The sequence below is a fragment of the Triticum dicoccoides genome, chromosome 4B (assembly GCF_002162155.2).
Source record: "Triticum dicoccoides isolate Atlit2015 ecotype Zavitan chromosome 4B, WEW_v2.0, whole genome shotgun sequence".
Lineage (NCBI taxonomy): Eukaryota > Viridiplantae > Streptophyta > Magnoliopsida > Poales > Poaceae > Triticum > Triticum dicoccoides.
The window spans coordinates 551,079,235-551,105,837 of NC_041387.1; positions in this window are offsets into that span (position 1 = coordinate 551,079,235).

The following is a 26,603-nucleotide window of genomic DNA, read 5'->3' on the forward strand; positions in this document are numbered from 1 at the left end:
TTCACCCTTATGTCATTTTCTCATGGCTTCTTCATTGGTGTATGTTTCTGCTCCCTCAATCTCATGTCTCTTACGTTATCCATACTAGCCCATCTCCAACACACTTTCTAGTTCTGGCATGACCCTGTAGATCATCAAATTTTTGTCAGTGATCTCAGTGTATGATGGTATCTTCTCATAGTCCTTGATCCCCACTTTAGCTCCTGAGTGATTGTATTCATATCAATCTCTAACACTGGTCGCAGCTACTTCACACCCCCCAAAGAAGTGCCTGAAAGATTCAGGCATTTTTCCAAACTTCACCTAAACTGTATAAAGTTTCCCAATAGCATGTGAATCAAAGCTCCATCCCCTCACATTGATCACAACACCTGAGCCTAACAAAGTAAAATCATTGCATTTGTTAACTCCATCAATCTTCCTTTGTTAGGGAATCTTGCCAAGAATGCATTTTCTCCCTGTTTCTTACATCTCAACTGCCAGTTCCAATTGAACATGTAATGCATTCTATCCATCAGCTAAGTTTCATTTATTTCACCAGAAACCACAGTTATTATAGCCATAGGATTTGGGTTCTCTATATCCAAGACCTCTTTAGCACTCTGAACCAACAGAAACCCAAGACTTCTAGCAGCATACACCACAAAATTTGGAACAAGCTTCATTTGTTTCAGCCAAGTACAATCATCAATGATATGATTCTTTTTTCCACATACCACACAGTGACCTAAAGTGCAATCTTTTGTTGCATGTCCGGTATATTTGCATTTGTTGCAAGCCACCCTACTTGTCCCTCCAAATCTCAGTCTTCCTCCTTCCTGACCACTTCTGTTGTTGTAAAGATCTCTACCATTGGAGTTTCTCTATATCTGTGTTCCTCCTCCACCTACTGTCACTTGATTATCTCTCCCTTGCTTCATATGTATAATCTCTTCTGTATTTGTTTTCCCTCCATCTCCAGCTTTGGTATCCACACTAGTCTTAATCTGTCCAACACTAGTTCCTGCTCTCATAGTTCCATCACTCCCAGGGAGAAAGTTACCTTGTGAGTTTTCTGCCAGCAAGGCATTGAGTAGCAATTGTTGTTGATTTGCCAGATCTGGGACTCCCCCTTCTTGGGTCACAGGAGCCCCCCTGATTTGCTATTGTATTCCCCTCTTTGTCTTTGCTTTTGTTGTTAATCTTCTCCCCTCAACATTTCCTCCTCTTGGGATTGGATCTTCTGCAGCTCCTTCCTGTCTTGGAACCGCCAATTCTCCCTTCCTCGTGGGAGATCTCTCCTCTCCTCCCAGGGTATATGATTCTTGTGCTAATAGTCTCCCTCATCTTTTCTTCTGCACTGCCATCCATCTCTACCTCCTGTACTAAAATGACCTCCTCCCCGGAATCTCCCTCCATTCCTTTCCATGTCTCCCTCTTCACACTACTGCTTGCTAGGAAACCCTAAATCTGCCCCCTCCTCTCTCTTGCTCTTTAAGTAGACAGACGGAGAGGGGTTTAGTTGAGGGAAGGAGCTAGAAAGCGTATTTTCCTTTTCCGTCTTCAAATCAACCGGGCTAGACCATCCTCCTGTTGGGCTCAAATCCATGGACCAACTTTCCAGATTGTCATCTATAATGATTTTTCTTTTTGTTTCTTTCATTGTGAGTTTGCTATCATTGACAATATTGATCTCACAATTAGGCACTACTAACAGATCTTATTCAAGCTCAATCTCTGACCAGAAATTTGGTATACTTGTTTTCTTTTTCATTTTCATTCTGACCAGATGGCCATCCATAATACCTAGACTATATGTTTTTTTGATTACTATACACACTATCCAATGCATATTCATTCTCATCTCCCAATCTTTTGGTGTTATTTTTCTTATAAATCTTTCTGTCAACTTTATCTTTCTCATCACCTCTAATATTTTTCCTTTTTAGCACTTTTTCTATGTCTCTATTATGATCCATAATCATATCATTTTGAGACGTATCCAACAAATATTTCCGAGCAATGGAAATCTTACCATGAGATTCTGACGAGTCGTCGACCTCCTCGTTAGACTACCCCGGCCAACAGTCAAAAGCGATTGCCGGCAGGGGAGAAGCCTATTTCGCCGTCGAAAACCGGGTCGGCCCCTGGAGGCGTGGCGACCTGCGGGGGAAGCATGGGGACCGGTGGGGGCTATGGATCTTCTCCTTCATCTTCTTCCCCCTCCCCTACTTTTCCACCTCCATCTGGCTCGAGCCTGCTCCCAGATCCCCTTGCTCTGGCTCCGTTTCCTCGTCGTTGTCCTCGATCTGAATTGACACCCAGCGCGTCCCTGGGGTGGGTATGGCCATCATCTCCCCCACTACGAACTCCTCGGTCTCGCCGGGAAGCGACGGCGGGAGCGGAAGGCCCACCACTTCTGCTTCTGCGCTAGATCTACTCCTTCTGTCTCCTCCATGGCCCACACCAGAGCAGCCAGAGAACTCACTGGCACACCCGACGGGGTGGTCATCCCGTTCGGGGTGAGCCTCTCGTCTTCCTCCACCGTCAGGTTCCTGAAGACGGATTTTGCCGCCCGCCACATCTCCTTCCTGGTTGAGAACTAGGAGATGATCTCGCGCGCCCTCTCCATCTTCGTATCGTCTCCGCTCGTGAGCTCCACCATGGCTCGCTCCATCTTCATCCTCCAATTGTCCATCTCCGCCGGAGTCGCCTCCTTCTCCCTCAGGATGTGGTCGCAGCGAGGCATGGTGGGTGGGGAGTTTTGAATCAGAGTGCGTCGACTCGCCTCCGAGAGGGGGGATTTATTGTCCATCACCCCCTCGCATTCATGGCGGCCGCTCGCCTCGGAATTCGCCCTGTATTCCCCGATTCCACGCGTCACCAAGTCCTCAACCTGAACTACGTGACAGGGTAACCAAACGACCGATCGCCATGAAATCCGCTCGCCGGCGTGCAAACCTCGGCTCTCAACTACCCTACCCTCTCCATCCAGCAGCATAATTCTTTGAATCGTACTTTGGATTAGCAACGAGCCCTTCTGATAACAGAGGAGCCCCGCTGCGAGGAGGCTCGGGATGTAGAGGACCGGCCATCTCTTCTCTCCCTGCTCGTCGGCGCCCGGATGCTCGCCGTTGATGAGTTCCCCATCGGCGTGGGAGTCAACGTCTGCGTCGCCGCTAGAGTTGCCTCTCTGGTTGCATCTCGAGATAGCCATCATCCCTCGTGCAATGACATGATTAATAAGCAAAATTAATGAGATAAAACTGAGAAGCGACCAGGTCTGACCCGAGTTGGTTATACCTGGCAATAGCAGTGTTTTTACGTCGTTACCTTGTTGAAGGTATTGCTCTGATATGCTCAGACTAATTTTTTAGGGTGAAAACCTAGATTCTGACCCTGGTTGGTTGAATCCAGTGATGATGGCACTTGAGCGTCATTCCCTCCCTGAAGGCATTGTTGTCGAAGAATCACGACATCTGTTTGGTCTGGTGAGATAGTTGGTGTGGATATGACCATTGTTGTAGTTTGTCGATCACTAATCTGATCGCTTTTGTTTTCTCTTCTTTTTCCTCGCCTCCGCAAACTTTGATCTTGTATGATTTGCTATTTGCTAGTGTATTTTTTGTGTTGGTTGTGTGCATCATAACAATATAGAGAACGAACACGTGTTCATTGTATTTGTGTCTTTTCGACGATTCATTTTAAACCAATACAATTCATCCTTTAAAATGTACATAGTCTTTGGAACGAAAAGTTTGGCCAGCAATGGATAGGCATTGGCAACGATGAGGGCAGCCACCACCAAAGACGAATATACGAGCTTGGCACGGTCGATTAGTCGTCGCCGGTCGAGTTGTTTTTGTCCGTGGATAATTCTGCGGATATCAAAACGGACAGCGCCGCCACGTGGGAATGGGATCCACCGCAGGTCCACATGCAAACCACTCGCGCCGCTCCACGCGTCGCCACCGCCCGACCTACGTGTCGGCCCTATCCCCGCGAACAGAAGCTCGCGCCGGGCCCAGCTGACAGCGCGGGAACCGCGTCGTCGCGCAGCGCAACTCGCTGATGGGCACCCCGCGACCAACCGAGCAGACGCCGCCAAATGGTTGCCGGGTTCCGATCGATCTATCCGACGATCACCGCTGCTTATCTGCTTCTTCGTCGGACCGGATAAGGCCTCCCTTAATTATTGTAATTATTGGGCCAAGATGGCAATTGGTGGCACTATATTTTCGGCCGATTTGTTAACGAGTTGTTCTTGACGTCGTGGGCAAGGATGGATCGATGCGATCTGCACTACTACTGCATTATTTTTATTTCATTTTTTTAGATGGATGTGATCTGCATTAATATACACCGGGAGGCAGAGCACCGAGAGTATGTTGTGCATCGATCATCAACATTGAGATATATCCCGGCTTGATGGATAAGTTGCAATCATTGGGTTTCTGTTCCCTTTTCCTTTTCATGCTGATTCAGAAATCTGTCGGTTGTACGGTGGAAATGGAGCGGATTTGGGGTGAAGTGACGAACACAGAATTGTTAGGTCGAATATAGATTTCGCCGCGGATCAGAGCAGACTTTGTGAATGAATAAGAATTTAATTCTCATTTTTTTGCAAGTAATAAGAATTTAATTCTCATTTTGTTATGTGAGGTGGGATACTGGACTTCTATTTTTCCAACCTGATCTTCTCCTCGAGATCGATAAGAGGATTCCAGTTTATCGACCAATGAAGGTTTTCGAAGCAGTTTGCATCGTCAGGGTGACCTTCAGAGTTGAGACAACAAGCTGGCCTCATGAGCCTAGCAAAAGGACAGCAAGCTAGGTACGGTGCCGCGATCCTCGTAACCAGCAGTGGTGAGACATCAGCTCATCAGAATTAACGTAGGTATACGGTTGCCATCGCTACATCAATCAATCAGAATCAGGTCGATGAACTCGGCGAGAGCGGCAGTGCACTGGACAGACATGACATGACACAAAAAGCATCCGGTGGCGAGATCTTGGCGGTGGTACTCCAGTACGGACCGATCATTTCACTGCTCCACGATGCCGCATGCCCGGAGATTAGCCACCGACTATTCCTTGCTGTTACCGGGAGTGAACCTGATTCTTCCGCGGCAGGAGGCTGCTGCAAGTGCGCGAGGCACGCTCGCCACTGGATCACGATTGCCAATTGGCGATTTGGCAGCTGCTCCTCTCATGTAGAGGTAAAGTGAGGGAGAAACTTCCACTCGCGAAGTTCTCTCTCCACTCACTGACGCCAGTGGGATTTAAGTGTAATGCTCGTCTCAACTTGCAAAGAATATTTGCCTTCTCATGGAAGGTGCACCGCCGGTTGATCACCTGTCCACGTGATGGTCATGGTATTATATGTGATCGTGGTAAAAAAAAGTCAGAGAAATGTTTCTTTCTTGACTAACTTGGATCTGGGCTTGAAACTCATGCCCCGTCGCTTTACGACTCTGCTTTTATCTTTGGTTGCGAGTTGTAGTGATATTTGATTTGCCAGGATAGGAAGTAAAGTCTGTGCACATGTTCATGTGATGAAATCCTGCTTAGTGACCGCGATCGGAATGTAGAAGCAAAATATAAAATTAAGGACAAACTGTGGTCTGGCAAGCTAGATCACGATCTGTATACAGAATTTCTGTTTGCAGAGAGTCAGAATAAAGACATGATAACACACTATCAGTTTGATGCAGCTCTTTCCATGGATCTGTCCATCCGAGCAAGGGAAAAAGCATAGGAAGGAGCTCCTGAAATGATCTAAGCATTGTTGAACACAAACGATCTGAGCATTTTTGACTGAAGACGAATAATCTGACTAACAAAAGTTGTGTTAAAGGTGAAGTGGAAAATGCAGTGAAAGTCTTCTTCCAAGAGGTAAGACCTGAATATCAATAGCTCATTTGCATCTTTTTGTCGGTGGACAGCAACATGCAGCATTCTCTGACTGTCTTCCTTGTTTAATCACACTGCACTTGTACTGGCTTGAGCTACAGACAGAGAAGGTGCCAAATGGTTTATCACTAAAAAATCAGGACACTCTTTTTATTTCCTTTGGTATGAGTCCCAATGAATCAGTACTAGTATTATCCAATCACCACTGAGCTTCTGGGCCGGCACCAATCGTACACATGTCCAAGTGTAAGGTATAAGAGCATCTCCAGCCGTTCGGCCCCCTAGGGCGTCGAAAAAGAGCGGCCTGGGGACGAACCGGCGCTAGATTGGCCCCTGGGTTTGTTTCTCCCCAGCCATGCCCCCAAGTGCCGCCCCCAAGGCGCCCCATATTCAAACTCGATCATTGCCGCTCCAAAAAAAGTCACAATCCGGCGATCATTGCAATAGTTCGGCGATTCGGTGCCACAGTTCAGCGATCAAATGAAAGGATACGCAGTAGTTCGGCGCACAAAAAAGGAAGGACGCGGAAGGAATGCATCAAACGTCAAGCTCGACCTCCAGCATCGTCGGCGGCGTACGCGGGCTGGGAGGAGTCGGCGCGGCTTCCGGACTGGTCGGCGCGGCTTCTATGCTGATGGGTGTCGCGGAGGCATCGTCGGTGGGGCTGGGCGTCACGGAGGCATCGTCAGTCGGGCTGGGCGTCGGCGTCGGCATCGCCGGTATCTGGTTCAGGATGAGGTCTCGCTCCGCCAAGAACCACGCCTTGAGCTTCTCCTCGCCGCTCTGGAGCATGTCGGCGCCGCCCATCAAGAAAGTCAGGTCGTTGTTCCTCTTCTTCGCGGCGACGTTGGACCAGAGCAAGTCGAGTTTGACGGCGTTGTTCGCAATCAAAGCAGCCCACCTCGCCTCAGTTTTCTCTTCTCGCTGGGCGGCCCTGGTCTTGGCGTCGGTGAGGCAGTGCTCGATGGACTCTTGCACGCGTGCGGCGGCCGACTCGGCGTGTTTCGCCTTCTTGGCCCCTTTGTTGCCGTTCGGGCGCCCGTCGGCCGCAACCCGGGGTCGGCGCGTCCGGCTTGTACGTCTCCTTGGCCTTGGCGAGGGTGCGCCGGACAGTCGCCCACTTCTCGCACTTGTCGATCCGCTTGAAAACGTGGAGGTACTTGAACTCTAGGTCGCTGTTGTCATCGCGGAACATGGCGAACATGCGTAGCAGCTGCGCCGACGAAAAAACATCAGTCGGTGCTAGCGCGCACGGGCGCGCACACGGCGAAAGCAATAGTGAGAAACGACGTGCTATACCTGATCCTCGACACTGGTGCCGCTCTCCGGGCGAGCCGCGACCTCCTCGACGATCCCAGGCCATTTGTTGCACGCCGTTTGGATGAGCTCCCAATGGTTCGCCATCGCCTTCGACCCGTGATTCATGTGGACGCCTTTGAAGTAGGGGTCGGCGAGCTTGTGCTCGTCGAACTCGGCCTTGATTCGGGCCCAATACGTCTCGATGTTCCGGTTCGTGTCGATGAGCGGATCGACCTTCCATGCTTCGGCAAGGCACTCCTCTTCCTTGGACGCCCACTTGATGCGCGGCTCGCCGGTCTTGGTCGTCGTCTTCTTCTTCTTCTTCTTAAAACAAAAGGTGAGGCTTTAACTTTCTTCAAAAACTATAAAGCTGAAGCAGAGAACCAACTTGACCGGAAAATTAAACGGCTAAGGTCCGATCGTGGTGGAGAGTATTTTTCCACTGAATTTAATTTGTTTTGTAAGGAACATGGTATAATCCATGAGAGGATGAAACGTCTCTAATGTATCTACTTTTCCAAACACTTTTGCCCTTGTTTTGGACTCTAACTTGCATGATTTGAATGAAACTAACCCGGACTGACGCTGTTTTCAGCAAAACTGCCATGATGTTGTTTTATGTGTAGAAAATAAAAGTTCTCGGAATGTCCTGGAAATCCACGGAGGCACTTTTTGGAATTAATAAGAATTTTTGGCGAAAGAATTAATGCCAGGGGGCCCACAACCTGTCCACGAGACAGGGGGGCGCCCCCACTAGGGCGCGGCCTCCTATCTCGTGGCCCCCCTAGACCTCCACCGACCTCAACTCCAACTCTATATCTTCCGTCTCGCGGAGAAAAAAATCAGAGAGAAAGTTTCATCGCATTTTACAACACGGAGCCGCCACCAAGCCCTAATCTCTCTCAGGAGGGCTGATCTGAGTCCGTTCGGGGCTCCGGAGAGGGGGATTTGTCGCCGTCGTCATCATCAACCATCCTCCATCACCAATTTCATGATGCTCACCGCCGTGCGTGAGTAATTCCATCGTAGGCTTGCTGGACGGTGATGGGTTGGATGAGATTTACCATGTAATCAAGTTAGTTTTGTTAGGGTTTGATCCCTAGTATCCACTATGTTCTGAGATTGATGTTGCTATGACTTTGCTATGCTTAATGCTTGTCACTAGGGCCCGAGTGCCATGATTTCAGATCTGAACCTATTATGTTTTCATGAATATATGTGTATTCTTGATCCTATCTTGCAAGTCTATAGTCACCTATTATGTGTTATGATCCGACAACCCCGAAGTGACAATAATCGGGATACTTCTCGGTGATGACCGTAGTTTGAGGAGTTCATGTATTCACTATGTGTTAATGCTTTGGTCCGGTTCTCTATTAAAAGGAGGCCTTAATATCCCTTAGTTTCTGCTAGGACCCCGCTACCACGGGAGGGTAGGACAAAAGACGTCATACAAGTTCTTTTCCATAAGCACGTATGACTATTTACGGAATACATGCCTACATTACATTGATGAATTGGAGCTAGTTCTATATTACCCTATGATATAACTATTGCATGAGGAATCGCATCCGTCATAATTATCCATCACTGATCCATTGCCTACGAGCTTTTCATATATTGTTCTTCGCCTATTTACTTTTCCGTTGCTACTGTTACAACTACTACAAAAACCCAAAAACATTTATCTTTACTGTTGCTACTGTTACCTTTATTATCATACCACTTTTGCTACTAAACACTTTGCTGCAGATACTAAGTTATCCAGGTGTGGTTGAATTGACAACTCAACTGCTAATACTCAAGAATATTCTTTGGCTCCCCTTGTGTCGAATCAATAAATTTGGGTTGTACTTCACCCTCGAAAGCTGTTGCGATCCTCTACACTTGTGGGTTATCAAGACTAATTTCTGGCGCCATTGCCGGGGAGCATAGCTCTATTCTCCGAGTCACTTGGGATTTATATCTATTGATCACTATGAAGAACTTGAAAGACGCTAAGACCAAGAGTTTGCCCTCAACTACGAGGGGAGGTAAGGAACTGCCATCTAGCTCTGCACTAGATTCTCCTTCCGTTATTAGTAGGCTTGCGACACCTAAACCTGCTACTGCTATGAATTCTGATATGTCGCATGTTTGATGATGCCACTTCTGCTATGCATGATGAAACTACTTCTGTGCGTGATACTACTTTGCCATTAGGTGAATTTCTAGATGAACAACTTGCCAGAGTTAGGGGGAATGAAAATATTGAAGAACCTATTATTCATGATAGTGATGATGAACGTTCCCCCAATAATTATGTATTACCTGTTGTTCCTAAGGGTTATGTTATGAATGAAGCAGCTGCTATGGAAGTTCTTGCTTGCAATGATAGAAATGATCTTAAGAAATTATTAGCTAAATGGAAGCAGCAGTCTCTTAATGCTAGAATGAAACCCGATCCTGCTTTTGCTACTTCACCTATCTGTGTTACTGATAAGGATTATGAATTCTCTGTTGATCCTAATATTATTATTTTAGTTGAATCTGATCCTTTTTATGGCCTTGAATCTGAAACTGTTGTGGCACATCTTACCAAGTTGAATGATATAGCCACCCTATTTACTCATGATGAGAAGTCTCGCTATTTATATATCCTTAAAATATTTCCGTTCTCATTAAAGGGTGATGCTAAGACTTGGTATAATTCTCTTGCTCCTGGTTGTGTGCGTAGTCCCCAGGATATGATTTATTACTTCTCTGCTAAATATTTCCCTGCCCATAAGAAACAAGCTGCATTGCGGGAAATATATAATTTTGTGCAAATCAAAGAAGAGAGTCTCCCACAAGCTTGGGGGAGGCTTCTCCGATTACTCCATGCTTTGCCTGATCATCCTCTTAAGAAAAATGAAATACTTGATATCTTTTATAATGGACTAACCGATGCTTCCAAGGACTACTTGGATAGTTGTGCTGGTTGTGTTTTCAGGGAAAGAACAATCGACGAAGCTGAAATATTATTGAATAATATGTTGACTAATGAAAATAATTGGACTCTTCCTGAGCCAGTTCCTGAAGTAATTCCTGAACCAATTGAGCCAACTCCTGAGCCTATTCCTAAACCCACTCCGAAGAAGAGAGGTGTTTTATTTCTCAGTCTTGAAGATATGCAAGAGGCAAAGAAATCAATGAAAAAAAAGGTATTAAAGCTGAAGATGTTAAGAATTTACCACCTATTGAAAAAATACATGGTCTTAATTTACTGCCTGAAGAACCACATTGTCTTGATAACCCGACACAGGTAGTAAAGGTAAATTCTCTCTATAGATATGATAAAGTTGAAATACCCTCTACTAAATTTCATAGCCCATGCTTAGATGAATTTGATGACTTTATGGCTAGACAAGAAAGTTTTAATGCTTATGTTGGTAGAGAGTTAAAGAATAATGATTTCAAGATAGGACGCGTAGGTGATAATCTAGCTAGAGTTAAAGATGAACTTCACCGCGTTAGCAAATATGCTTCTATGGTTGCTACTCAAGCTGAGCAAGTACTCAAAGCTCAAAATGATTTGCTTGATGAATTGAATAATAAAAATGACTTTGCTGTTAGAGTGGCTACTAGAACTGGTAGAATGACTCAGGAACCTTTGTATCCTAAAGGCCACCCTAAGAGAATCGAGCAAGATTCTCAAAGAAATAATTTAGAGGCACCTAGTTCTTCTAAAAAGAAGAAGAAGAAAGACGATAGAACCTTGCATGCTTCTAGTGAACCTACTGTAGACACACCTGAGAATCCCAATGATATTTCTATTTCTGATGCTGAAACACAATCAGGTGATGAACATGAACCTAGTGATAATGTTAATGATGATGTTCATGTTGATGCTCAACCTAGCAAAAACAATGATGTAGAGATTGAACCTGCTGTTGATCTTGATAACCCACAATCAAAGAATCAACGTTATGATAAGAGAGATTTTTTTGCTAGGAAGCATGGGAAAGAAAGAGAACCATGGGTTCAGAAACCCATGCCCTTTCCTCCTAAACCATCCAAGTCAAAGGATGATGAGGATTTTGAGTGCTTTGCTGAAATGATTAGACCTATTCTCTTACATATGCGCTTAACTGATATGCTTAAGGTAAATCCTTATGCTAAGTATATGAAGGATATCATCACAAATAAAAGAAAGATACCAGAAGCTGAAATTTCCACCATGCTTGCTAATTACACTTTTAAGGGTGGAATACCAAAGAAACTTGGAGATCCGGGTGTTCCAACTATACCATGCTCCATTAAAAGAAATTACGTTAGGACTGCTTTATGTGATCTTGGAGCCGGTGTTAGTGTTATGCCTCTCTCTTTATATCGTAGACTTGAATTGAATAAGTTGACACCTACTAAAATATCTTTGCAAATGGCTGATAAATCAACTGCTATACCTGTCGGTATTTGTGTGGATGTGCCTGTTGTGGTTGCAAATGTCACTATCTTAACGGACTTTGTTATTCTTGATATTCCCGAGGACGATAGTATGTCTATTATCCTTGGTAGACCTTTTCTTAATACTATAGGGGCTGTTATTGATTGCAACAAAGGCAATGTCACTTTTCACGAGTTCTAGCATACGGTACACTTTCCGAGGAAACAATCTCAAGTTCATAGCATCAATTCTATTGAAAAAGTTCCAACTATCATTTTTGGAGATTTTGAATTTCCTCTCCCTACTGTCAAGAAAAAGTATGATATTCTTATTGTTGGGGATTTTCATATCCCCGTTGAGGTAACTTAGTGTTATTCAAAATTTCTCCGGTTCCGTGTTATTCGGAATGAGTTTGTTAACAAGACTTGATCAACCATGTTAGCATGTTCATTTTGATGATCACAAGATGGATGAAACTAGAAGGCACAACCTTCTGTACCCTCTTTTTACTTTCTGTTATTTAGAATAAATAAAGCAAAAATAGTATTATCCGTCTGTTTTCTGAATTATCCGTGCATTAAAAAAATAGTCCAAAAATAAAAGTGATCCAAATGCCGTGCAAATTTAGTATGATTTTTTCTGGAATATTTGAGGATTATAGGCACTGAAAACACTGCAGGAAGGGCAAGCACCAGGCCACGAGAGAGGAGGGCCCCCCCTGTAGGGCGCGCCCCCCTGTCTCATGGGCCCCTGGTGGCTCCCCTCCACTTATGCCAGCACCCACACACTCCATCTTCTACCCAAAAAATCCCCATCTAGCTCAAACACGAGTTCTAGCTCGTTTTGCTGCGATTTTCGATCTCCTAGCTCAAAGCTCCATTCACAAAACTGCTTTGGGAGATTGTTGCTTGGTATGTAACTCCTCCATTGGTCCAATTAGTTTTTGTTCTAGTGCTTTATTCATTGCAAATTTTTGCTGCTTAGGTGACCATGTTCTTGAGCTTGCATGTTAAATTTTTGAGGCCCCAAGCAATTCCAATGTATGATATAGGCTCTAGGCACTTGTAGGAGTAGTTGCTATCAATCTTGTTTAGTTTTATCCACTTTTATTTTGAAGTCACTAAAATTTCAGAAATTTTCAGAAAAAGAAATATGCTTAGAAGAATGTACCAAGGAGGTTCCTCGGCAAAGAAAGGGCCAAGGATTGATATACGTGAACAAGATGTTAATTTGCCAAGGGACGCAATTGTACGGGCTTGTGAATGGCCATTCGATGATTTTATGGTCGAAGCAGGCTTTAAGGAAGAATTTGACGCGTATGTGCGTAATACCGAGATGGAGGACTTCTTACAAGATAAGTGCCCTCAATATTATCAATTGATCGATTCCTTTGTGCGGAGGTTCGAATATATTTCTGCGCATAATTCTTCTAGTGTAATGTTTGATATTTATGATACATCTTATACCATGGATTTAGAGGATTTCACAACTGCTTGCAAACTCCCTTAGTGGGGTAATATCAATGATACTCGCAAATCTGAATTTAGAGATTTTCTTGCTAGTATTATCGTGGGAGAATCTAGGGACGTAGCACAAGCTACCATAGGGAGCATTCATTTTCTTGCTTTACATTACTTTGCTCTCTTTATTGGTAGATGCATTAACGGTAAGGACGAGGTATGCCACATGTGTGCCCCTGATCTTTGTGTCCTCAAGAGTGTTGTGTCAGGTTATAAAGGTTATAACTTGGGGGCAATAGTTGCACGTAGGTTGCAGAATAATAGTAAAAGGGGAAATTTCTTTGGAGGAATTTATGCAACCCGTGTGGCTAATTTTCTTAATATAGCTCCACGAGAGGGGGATATGATTGTACCTCTTGTTTATTTGGATAAAGAAGCTATGTTTGATCATCATTTTCTTGATAGGAATGAACAATTCCTCCATTATCGACTAATCTATGACAGACACAATGTCGTCCCTGTTACTCTTCCTGCTCCCTACCTTTTTGATTATCAGGAAAAAGGAAGATATGTTATCACCAGGGAAGAAGCAGCTGATTACGAGAGGGGAATGGAGGCAGCCCGCCAACACACTGCAGCTCAGGAGGCGGTCGCCTCTGCATCTCAGTACTATCCCAGTTTCACTGATGGATATCAGCCAGGCGGTCCTTGGTATTAAACCAACTTAGGCCAAAAGCCTAAGCTTGGGGGAGTACGTATTTCTCACCGACTTTACATTCATGTTCACACACTAGTCGTCGGTGCTCATACTCTTCCATTGTATTATCCATGCTAGTTTAAATTTATTTTTCTAGTTTTCTACTTGTGTGTTTGATAAACCTTAAGAAAAAAAACCAAAAAAATTAGTTAGTTTAATTTCCTTGCCTGTAGTAAGAATTAAAATGAAAACCCAAAAAGATTTCTAGTTCTTCTTCTTACTTGTTGGGAGCTTTCCCGTGTAAATAGTTTTCTTTTCTTTTCTTTTCTTTGGGGGTCGAGAAGACCATATTGAAAATGCTTAGTGGCTCTTTTATGCATGATTGTTTATTTAATTCAGAGCCCATATTACTTGTCTTCTCTCTTAAGTTGAATGCTTACAGATTCCAGCTTAGTCCAATGCACGTACACTCTTATTATTATACACATCGTTCGGTTGTGCGAGTGGAAGGCAATAATGACGATATATAATGGACTTATTGGGATGAGAGAAGCTGGTATGAACTCGACCTCTCTTGTTTTTGTAAATATGATGATTCATCATTCCCGAGTCAGCTATTATGAAGTAAACATATTTCAATGACATTTAGAGATTATAGTTATTTGTGCCATGCTTGATTAGCTATAAGTTATAATGGTTTACCTTGCGTGCCAACATGCTATTAGAAATTATGATGTGGTATGATGGGATGGTATCCTCCTTTGAATGTATTAAGTGACTCGACTTGGCACATGTTCAAGCATGTAGTTGAATAAAATCAACATAGCATTCACGATATTTATGTTCATGGTGGATTATATCCTACTCATGCTTGTATTCGGTGTGAATTAATTTTAGTGCATGCTTACGACTATTGTCGCTCTCTCAGTTGGTCGCTTCCCAGTCTTTTTCTAGCCTTCACCTGTACTAAGCGGGAATACTGCTTGTGCATCCAAATTCCTTAAACCCCAAAGTCGTTCCATATGAGTCCACTATACCTTCCTATATGCGGTATCTACCTTCCGTTCCAAGTAAATTTGTATGTGCCAAACTCCAAACCTTCAAATGAAATTCTGTTTTGTATGCTCGAGCAGCTCATGTTACAACTAGGGCTGCCTATATCTTCCATGCTAGGTGGGTTATTCTCAGAGGAGTGGACTCTGCTCCTCATTCACGAGAAAGGGCCGGTAACCGGGATGCCCAGTCCCATGATCCAAAAAGATCAAAGCCAATCAAAATAATTAAAGAAAACTCCCCCAGGGCTGTTGTGTTGGGGAACGTTGCAGAAAACAAAAATTTTCCTACGGTTTCACCAAGATCAATCTATGAGTTCATCTAGCAACGAGAGAGAGGAGTGCATCTACATACCCTTGTAGATCGAGCGTAAGCGTTCAAGAGAACGGGGTTGAGGGAGTTGTACTCGTCGTGATCCAAATCACCGAAGATCCTAGCGCCGAACGGACGGCACCTCCGCGTTCAACACACGTACGGTCAGCGTGACGTCTCCTCCTTCTTGATCCAGCAAGGGGGAAGGAGAGGTTGATGAAGATCCAGCAGCACGACGACGTGGTGGTGGATGCAGCAGGGATCCCGGTAGGGCTTCGCCAAGCGTCTGCGGGAGGGAGAGGTGTAGCAAGGGGGAAGGGAGGCGCCAAGTGCAAGGGTGCGGCTTCCCTCCCTCCCCCTCTTTATATAGGGCCACTAGGAGGGGGCGCCGACCCTAGGAGATGGGATCTCCTAGGGGGGGCGGCGGCCAGGGGGGTGGCTTGCCCCCCAAGCCAGGTGGAGGCGCTCCCACCCCTAGGGTTTCCCAACCCTAGGCGCAGGGGGGCTAAGGGGAGGCGCACCAGCCCACCAGGGGCTGGTTCCCCTCCCACTTCAGCCCATGGGGCCCTCTGGGATAGGTGGCCCCACCCGGTGGACCCCCGGGACCCTTCCGGTGGTCCCGGTACAATACCGGTGACCCCCGAAACTTTCCCGATGGCCGAAACCTGACTTCCTATATATAATTCTTTACCTCCGGACCATTCTGGAACTCCTCGTTGTCCGGGATCTCATCCGGGACTCCGAACAACTTTCGGTTTACTGCATACTCATATCTCTACAACCCTAGCATCACCGAACCTTAAGTGTGTAGACCCTATGGGTTCGGGAGACATGCAGACATGACCGAGACGCCTCTCCGGTCAATAACCAGCAGCGGGATCTGGATACCCATGTTGGCTCCCACATGCTCTTAGATGATCTCATCGGATGAACCACGATGTCGAGGATTTAAGCAACCCCGTATACAATTCCCTTTGTCAGTCGGTACGTTACTTGCCCGAGACTCGATTGTCGGTATCCCAATACCTCGTTTAATCTCGTTATCGGCAATTCACTTTACTCATACGGCAATGCATGATCCCGTGACCAGACACTTGGTCACATTGAGCTCATTATGATGATGCATTACCGAGTGGGCCCAGAGATACCTCTCCGTCATACGGAGTGACAAATCCCAGTCTCAATTCATGCCAACCCAACAGACACTTTCGGAGATACCCGTAGTGCACCTTTATAGTCACCCAGTTACATTGTGACGTTTGGCACACCCAAAGCACTCTTACGGTATCCGGGAGTTGCACAATCTCATGGTCTAAGGAAATGATACTTGACATTTGGAAAAGCTCTAGCTAAACGAACTACACGATCTTTGAGCTATGCTTAGGATTGGGTCTTGTCCATCACATCATTCTCCTAATGATGTGATCCCGTTATCAATAACATCCAATACCCATAGTCAGGAAACCATGACTATCTGTTGATCAACGAGCTAGTCAACTAGAGGCTCACTAGGGACACGTTGTGGTCTATGTATTCACACGTGTATTACGATTTCCGGATAACAAAATTGTAGCATGAATAATAGACTATTACCATGAATAAAGAAATATAATAATAACCATTTTATTATTGCCTCTAGGGCATATTTCCAACAGTCTCCCACTTGCACTAGAGTCAATCATCTAGTTACATTGTGATGAATCGAACACCCATGGAATTTTGGTGTTGATCATGTTTTTCCCTAGGGAGAGGTTTAGTCAACGGATCTGCTACATTCAGGTCCGTGTGTACTTTACAAATATCTATGTCTCCATCTTGAACATTTTCACGTATGGAGTTGAAGTGACGCTTGATGTGCCTGGTCTTCTTGTGAAACCTGGGCTCCTTGGCAAGTGCAATAGCTCCAGTGTTGTCACAGAAGAGTTTGATCGGCCCCGACGCATTGGGTATGACTCCTAGGTCGGTGATGAACTCCTTCACCCAGATTGCTTCATGCGCTGCTTCCGAGGCTGCCATGTACTCTGCTTCACATGTAAATCCTGCCACGACGCTTTGCTTGCAACTGCACCAGCTTACTGCCCCACCATTCAAAATATACACGTATCCGGTTTGTGACTTAGAGTCATCCAGATCTGTGTCGAAGCTAGCGTCGACGTAACCCTTTACGATGAGCTCTTTGTCACCTCCATAAATGAGAAACATATCCTTAGTCCTTTTCAGGTACTTTAGGATGTTCTTGACCGCAGTCCAGTGTTCCTTGCCGGGATTACGTTGGTACCTTCCTACCAAACTTACGGCAAGGTTTACATCAGGTCTGGTACACAACATGGCATACATAATAGACCCTATGGCTGAGGCATAGGGGATGACACTCATCTCTTCTTTATCTTCTGCCGTGGTCGGGCATTGAGCCGAGCTCAATCTCACACCTTGCAATACAGGCAAGAACCCTTTCTTGGACTGATCCATATTGAACTTCTTCAATATCTTATCAAGGTATGTGCTTTGTGAAAGACCTATGAGGCGTCTCGATCTATCCCTATAGATCTTGATGCCTAATATGTAAGCAGCTTCTCCAAGGTCCTTCATTGAAAAACACTTATTCAAGTAGGCCTTAATGTTGTCCAAGAGTTCTATATCATTTCCCATCAAAAGTATGTCATCTACATATAATATGAGAAATGCTACAGCGCTCCCACTCACTTTCTTGTAAACGCAGGCTTCTCCATAAGTCTGCATAAACCCAAACGCTTTGATCATCTCATCAAAGCGAATGTTCCAACTCCGAGATGCTTGCACCAGCCCATAAATGGATCGCTGGAGCTTGCATGCCTTGTTAGCATTCTGAGGGTCGACAAAACCTTCCGGCTGCATCATATACAGTTCTTCCTTAAGATGACCGTTAAGGAATGCCGTTTTGACGTCCATCTGCCATATCTCATAATCATAGTATGCGGCATTTGCTAACATGATTCGGACGGACTTTAGCTTCGCTACGGGAGAGAATGTCTCATTGTAGTCAACCATCTGCGTCCGTCTTCTTCTTAAAGATCCATTTGTTTTCTGTCGCTCGCCGATCATCGGGCAAGTCTGTCAAAGTCCAAACTTCGTTTTCATACATGGATCCTATCTCAGATTGCATGGCTTCAAGCCATTTTTTGGAATCTGGGCCCGCCATCGCTTCTTCATAGTTCGAAGGTTCACTGTTGTCTAACAACATGATTTCCAGGACCGGGTTGCCATACCACTCTGGTGTGGAACGTGTCCTCGTGGACCTACGAAGTTCAGTAGTAACTTGATCCGAAGTACCTTGATCATCATCATTAACTTCCTCTTCAGTTGGTGCTGGCACCACAGGAACATCTTCCTGAGCTGTGCTACTCATCGTTTCAAGAGGTAGTACTTCATCAAGTTCTACTTTCCTCCTGAGGGAGTCCTGGATTAGGGGGTGTCCGGATAGCCGAACTATCATCATCGGCCGGACTCCAAGACTATGAAGATACAAGATTGAAGACTTCGTCCCGTGTCCGGATGGGACTTTCCTTGGCATGGAAGGCAAGCTTGGCGATACGGATATGTAGATCTCCTACCATTGTAACCGACTCTGTGTAACCCTAGCCCTCTCCGGTGTCTATATAAACCGGATGGCTTTAGTCCATAGGACGAACAACAATCATACCATAGGCTAGCTTCTAGGGTTTAGCCTCCTTGATCTCGTGGTAGATCTACTCTTGTAACACACATCATCAATATTAATCAAGCAGGACGTAGGGTTTTACCTCCATCAAGAGGGCCCGAACCTGGGTAAAACATCGTGTCCCTTGTCTCCTGTTACCATCCGCCTAGACGCACAGTTCGGGACCCCCTACCCGAGATCCGCTGGTTTTGACACCGACATTGGTGCTTTCATTGAGAGTTCCTCTGTGTCATCACCGATAGGCTCGATGGCTTCTTCGATCATCATCAACGATGCAGTCCAGGGTGAGACCTTCCTCCCCGGACAGATCTTCGTATTCGGCGGCTTTGCACTGTGGGCCAATTCGCTTGGCCATCTGGAGCAGATCGAAAGCTACGCCCCTGGCTGTCAGGTCAGATTTTGAAGTTTGAACTTCACGGCTGACATCCGCGGGGACTTGATCCTCGATGGATTCGAGCCACAACCGAGCGTGCCGTACTGTCGCGACGAGCATGATTTAGCTCTGCAGCCGGACAGTATCCTGGAGGCCGCACTCGAGTCTGCTCCGATCTTCAATTCGGAGCCGGCTGCGCAGATCGAGGACAGATGGCTAGACACCGCCTCGGGGGCTGCAACCTCTACGGTGATAGAGCCGAACACTGACCTTGTCCCTCATGAAGCTCGTGACTCCGAGGTGCCGGACTCCTTGCCGGACTCCGAACCTCCTGCGCCCCCTCCAATCGAATCCGATTGGGCGCCGGTCAGGGAGTTCACCGCTGCGGACATCTTTCAACACTCACCTTTCGGCGACATCTTGAGTTCGCTAAAGTATCTCTCGTTATCAGGAGAGCCCTGGCCGGACTGCGGTCAGGACGGTTGGGATGCGGACGACGAAGAAATTCAAAGCCCACCCACCACCCACTTAGTAGCCACTGTCGATGATCTAACCGACATGCTAGACTACGACTCTGAAGACATTGACGGTATGGACGACGATGCCGGAGACGACCAAGAACCAGCGCCTACCGGGCACTGGAAAGCAACCTCATCATATGACATATATATGGTGGATATCCCAAAGGAGGGGAATGGCGAAGGAATGACGGAGGATGACCCCTCCAAGAAATAGCCTAAGCGCCAGCGTCAGCGGCGCCACTCTAAATCCCGCCACAGCAAGAATGAAGATCCCGACACCGGAGATAATAACACCCCAGACAGTGCTGAAGACAACCCACTCCAGCAAGATTCAGCACAGGAGGACGGAGACGCCAGCCCTCATGAGAGAGCGGCAGAAGAAGAGGTAGAGGATTATATGCCTCCCTCCGGAGACGAGGCAAGCCTCGATGACGACGAATTTGTCGTGCCTGAGGATCCCGTCGAACAAGAGCGTTTTAAACGCAGGCTTATGGCCACGGCAAATAGCCTCAAGAAAAAGCAGCAACAACTTAGAGCTGATCAAGATCTGCTAGCCGACAGATGGACTGAAGTCCCCACGGCCGAAGAGCATGAGCTCGAACGCCCCTCCAAAAGCTACCCTAAACGCAAGCTGCTCCCCCGATTAGAGGAGGAGGCGTATGAACCTGCATCACCAGCAGACAATACGGCTGGCCGACCACCCCGTGGTCGCGACAGACCCTTCACTAGAACCGTACCCCGGCATCGCTCGAAAAGCACAAGGCCACAGGGGAACGCTCCGGACTTGCGAGATATATTGGAGGATAAGGCAAGACAATCAAGATCGATCTATGGATCGCGTGGGCGCCCCATGATACGTGACGACAACCATCGGGCCGGACACAGTAAGTCCGGCCGGGCCGAACAAAATAGACAAAGCTCTTTTGAGCTCCGTCGTGATATCGCCCAGTACAGAGGCGCCGCACACCCACTATGCTTCACAGATGAAGTAATGGATCATCAAATCCCCGAAGGGTTTAAACCCGTGAATATTGAATCTTACGATGGCACAACAGACCCCGCGGTTTGGATCGAAGACTATCTCCTCCACATCCACATGGCCCGCGGTGACGATCTTCACACCATCAAATATCTCCCACTCAAACTTAAAGGACCAGCCCGGCATTGGCTTAACAGCTTGCCAGCAGAGTCAATCGGGAGTTGGGAAGACCTGGAAGCCGCATTCCTCGATAACTTCCAAGGCACGTATGTATGTGCGACCACCAGACACTGATGATCTAAGCCACATAATTCAGCAGCCAGACGAATCGGCCAGACAATTCTGGACACGGTTCTTAACCAAGAAAAACCAAATCGTCGACTGTCCGGATGCGGAGGCCCTCGCGGCCTTCAAGCATAACATCTGCGACGAGTGGCTTGCCCGACACCTGGGACAGGAGAAGCCAAAATCCATGGCAGCCCTCACATCACTCATGACCCGCTTCTACGCGGGTGAGGACAGCTGGCTAGCACGCAGCAACAACCTCAGCAAAAATTCTGGCAGTCCGGATATCAAGGACCGTAATGGCAGGTCGCGTCACAACAAAAACAAACGCCGCATTAACAGCGATAATAGTGAAGATACGACAGTCAATGCCGGATTCAGAGGCTCTAAACCCGGTCAGCGGAAAAAGCCATTCAAAAGAACTACTCCGGGTCCGTCCAATTTGGACCGAATACTCGATCGCTCGTACCAGATACACGGCACCCCCGAAAAGCCAGCCAACCACACCAACAGGGACTGTTGGGTATTCAAGCAGGCAGGCAAGTTAATTGCCGAAAACAACGACAAGGGGCTGCATAGCGATGACGAGGAAGAGACCCGACTGCCGAACAATAGAGGACAGAAGGGTTTCCTCCCACAAGTGCGGACGGTGAACATGATATACGCAACACACATACCCAAAAGGGAGCGGAAGCGTGCACTCAAGGATGTATACGCGATGGAGCCAGTTGCCCCGAAGTTCAATCCATGGTCCTCCTGCCCGATCACTTTTGACCGAAGGGACCACCCCACCAGCATTCGCCACGGCGGATTCGCCACATTGGTTTTAGACCCAATCGTCGATGGATTTCACCTCACCAGAGTCCTGATGGACGGCGACAGCAGCCTGAACCTGCTTTATCAGGATACAGTGCGCAAAATGGGCATAGACCCCTCAAGGATTAAACCAACCAAGACAACCTTTAAAGGCGTCATACCAGGTGTAGAAGCCAATTGTACAGGCTCACTTACACTAGAAGTGGTCTTCGGATCCCCGGATAACTTCTGAAGCAAGGAGTTAATCTTCGACATAGTTCCGTTCCGCAGCGGCTATCATGCTCTGCTCGGACGTACCGCGTTTGCAAAGTTCAACGCGGTGCCGCACTATGCATACCTCAAGCTCAAGATGCCAGACCCTCAAGGAGTGATCACGGTCAACGGAAATACTGAACGCTCTCTCCGAACGGAGGAACATACAGCGGCTCTCGCGGCAGAAGTACAGTGCAGCCTCTTAAGGCAATTCTCGAGTCCGGCCGTTAAGCAACCGGACACGGCTAAACGCGCCCGAAGTAACCTACAACAAGACCACCTGGCATGTTCCGAGCACGCGTAGCAGTACGGCCCCAACCCCAACCCCTGCAAAACGTCAAGACAGGTCCTTCGCGTACACCATTACGCTTTGGAGATACCATGGGCATGGGGAGAGGTGCACGACCACGATAGGCCCAGAATGCGGCTCAACCACACCAGGGGCTCTCAAGTGTGTCGTTCTTTTTTTCTTTTTTTTCTTTTATTTATTTTTACCCACAGGACTCCGTTCGTCAGAGACCCTGTCCGGCAGCAGACCTGCCAAACTCATGATGCAACAGCCAGGGAAGGAGAAAGGCTACAACGAATATCCAGGCGGTCTCCATTACAAGCATTAAATCTGTTTTATACACCATTCCACAGCCTACCCCCTGGAGGGGGACATGTTTAATAGTCCCATCCCTTGCTTATCGCACCATTTGTATCGTTCTGCATTCACAGCAGTCTTTTCTTGAATAAGTAATGCAACACCTTTTTGCTTCCAATTGCATTTCTTTCTTATACATATGTTCATTTATGACATGTTGCATCCGTACATTTTGGTACGGATAAATACACCAGGGGCTTATGTTTCCCGCATCATGGTGTGATAAGTCCGAACACTTTCACAAGTGCGGCACCCCGAACTTATAGCATTATATGCATCGGCTCTGAATCATGTCTTGGGTCAATAGTTGGGTTTGCCCGGCTCCCATGTTTTGGTACCTTACGTTCCGTTGTATTGGCTAAGGTAGCACTGGGAGAACCACTGCGATTGCGCCCCAGTTGAGCTGGGCGAGCGCCTCAGTGGAGAAAGCTAAAACTGACCGTCATGATGAGGCGAGAGCCGGTCGCTGTTCGAGAGGTTTTTTGTGAGTCCCTAAAGACTTATGCCGCTTAGAGCGAGGAGCCAGCTTTGTCCGGCCCATGCGTGGATAGCGCCCCAAATTCGGCCTTCCGAAGACTAGGGGCTTCGCCGAAATTTAAAATTATAGAATTCTATGGCTAAGTGAGAGTGTTCAAGCATTATAAGTCCGATTGCCTTGTTCGTTGTGTTGAGCGCCTCCCTAGATGGACCCAAAAATGGGAACAAGAGTGCTCAAGTTTATCCCGAACACCCCAGCACTCATGGCATGGGGGCTGAAGCCGACGACTTGCCATCTCTCAGATTTGATAAACAGCCGCACAGAAGGTAATATTTTAAATTAACAAGCGTTGCTTAGCGCATATGAACTAAGTTTTCAGCGCACAGGATAACAAAATGCGAGTCTACTCAAATATTACATCTTTGGAGCACTCACCCGCAATAATGCGGGCACCCTTCAGGACACTCTTATAATACATCTCGGGCGTGCGATGCTCCTTGCCCTGCGGTGGTGGGTCCGTCACAAGCTTCTGGGCATCCATCTTGCCCCAGTGCACCTTTGCGCGGGCAAGGGCCCAACGAGCACCTTCAATACAGGCGGAGTGCTTGATGACTTCAACCCACGGGCACGCATCCACCAGCCGCCGCACCAGGACGAAGTAGCTCCCAGGCATGGCCTCCTTAGGCCACAACCGAACTATGAGGCCCTTCATGGCCTGTTCGGCCACCTTGTGGAGCTCGACCAGCTGCTTCAGCTGGTCGCTAAGGGGCACCGGATGTCTGGGCTCAGCATACTGAGACCAGAAGACGTTCTCCATCGAGCTCCCCTCCTCGGCCCGGTAGAACGTGGAAGCATTGGACACGCCGCGAGGAAGATCTACGAACGCTCCTGGAGAGCTCCGAATTCGGGTAAGTAACAGGTAATTAACACTCACATGCTTACTTTGCATGATAAATGCCTTACCCGCCGCTATTTTCTTCAACGCCTTGATTTCTTGGAGGGCCTTGTAGGCTTCGGCCTTAGTGGCTTTGGCACTCTCAAGAGTCGATGCAAGCTCAGACTCTCGAGTCTTCGAGTCACGCTCCAGGCTCTCATATTTTTCCACAAGATCCTGGAGCTCTTGCTGCACCTCCGCCACCCGCGCCTCCTGCTTCTCCCGCTCGGTGCGCTCCGCAGCCGCATTACATTCGGCCGCGGCCACCACCTCCTTCAGGGTCGCCACCTTGTTAGTGGCCCCTGCAATACCCACGTTATCCTTGTCATTCTTCTTGCAACCAAAACCCTTTTCTGTAAGGTACAATTTTAATAAGGTGTTACTCACCTTCCCTGTCCTTGAGCTGCTTCTTGGCACGGCCGAGCTCGTTCTCGGACCGCTGGAGGCTTTGCTTCAAAGCATTGACCTCCGCAGTCAATGCGGCAGAGGTCAGCAGCGCAGCCTGCAATCCCATATTGACATATTTTTTATGACTCCTGCGTATATCTTTTTAGATCCTCAGTCCGACTTTTCTTTCCGAACACCGAACCGAGCATCAGGGGCTACTGTCTATGCGGTACTATTTTACGTATATCAAAATTCTTACCTCAAAGCCTGTCAGAAGGCTGCTGCAGGCTTCGGTCAGCCCGCTCTTGGTGAGCTGAACCTTCTGAATCACCGCACTCATAACAGTGCGGTGTTCCTCTTTGATGGAGGCGCCATTGAGCGCCTACAGCAAGCTATCCGGCGCCTCCGGTTGGACGGAGGCTGCCGGCGTCACGGTCTTGCCCTTCTTACGAAGGGGCCGCCCGCCGGACTCCGGAGCCACTATGGGTTCCGGGGCCGAGTCCGGTGCAAAGTCCGGGAGGTTGTCCTGCGACACCACCGGGGCCTCCTCCTCCTGGTGGGTCCCTTCCCGGGATCCCACCTCGGCATCGTCCGCATCACGGGGGGTGGAGGCGGTCGGAAGAGAATCCATATCCGACGCACCTAAGGACCCGCTCGACGAAGCGGGAAGATCATCCTTGGGCGGACTGCAGGGTTGTATGCGGCATTAGAAAGACATTATGCGGCGAAAAGAAAAACCATGAAGTTATTTGGGAGTCCGGATACTTACGATCTCGCCAGGGGCTTGGCCCTTGGGGGCCAGTCCTCATCGTCGTCACTGGCGTTGGCGGAGCAGTCCGGGGAAAGAGTTTTTCCCTTCTTGGACCCTTCGGCCTCTCTCGTTGGGGAGGCCTTCCTTTTCTTCCCTCCCCCCGCTGGGGGAGAGGCTTTCTTCTTCTCCTCCTCGCCTTTGTGAGAGGAGTCGGCCTCGGAGTCATCATCCGATAACACCTGAAAACGGGAACTCTTCCGAGTCCCTGTGGCCTTCTTCTTGGCCTTCTTCTCCGGCACCACGTGGGGTGCCGGAGCCAACAGCCCCGTTAAGCGGGCGTCCGCTGGGTCCTCTGGCAATGGGGCCAGACAGATAGTCTGCTCGGCCTTCGCCAACCAGTCCTGTCAAAAGAGAGGGAGTTTAGTTCCCGCATAGAGTCAAACTATGGAAAACAAGCGTCCCTTAAAGGACAAAATCACTTACCTCGTCAGTCGGACGCTGCGAGCTGAATCCGCGATCTTCGGTAGCGGATGCGGGAGCCTCGGCGCCCTTGAACAGCACCTTCCAGACATCTTCGTACATAGTGTCGAAGAGCCCGCTCAAAGTCTGGTGCTGCGCCGGATCGAACTCCCACATGTTGAAGCCCCGTCGTTGGCACGGGAGAATCCGGCGGATGAGCATGACCTGGACTACGTTGACAAGCTTGAGCTTCTTGTCCACTAGATTTTGGATGCAGGCTTGGAGTCCGGTCAGCTCCTCCAAATCACCCCATGTCCGGCCACTCTCTTTCCAGGAGGTGAGCCGTGTGGGGATGCCAGATCTGAATTCGGGGGCCGCTGCCCATTCAGGGTCATGCGGCTTGGTGATGTAGAACCACCCCGATTGCCACCCCTTAATGGTTTCCATGAAAGTTCCCTCAAGCCAAGTAACGTTGGACATCCTGCCCACCATGGCGCCTCCGCACTCCGCTTGGCTTCCCTTCACAACCTTCGGCTTGACACTGAAGGTCTTGAGCCACAAGCCCAAGTGGGGCTGGATGCAGATGAAGGCCTCACACACGACGATAAACGCCGAGATGTTGAGGATGAAATTCAGGGCCAGATCATGGAAATCCAGGCCGTAGTAGAACATGAGCCCCCGGACAAAGGGATGAAGCGGGAAGCCCAGTCCATGGAGGAAATGGGGAAGAAATACTACCCACTCATGGGGCCTGGGGGTGGGGATGAGCTCTCCCTCGTCGGGGAGCCGATGCGCGATGTTGCTGGACAAATATCCGGCGCTGCGCAGCTTCTGGATGTGCCCCTCCGTGACGGAGGAGGCCATCCACTTGCCTCCCTCTCCGGACATAGTTGGAGGAAGTTGAGGT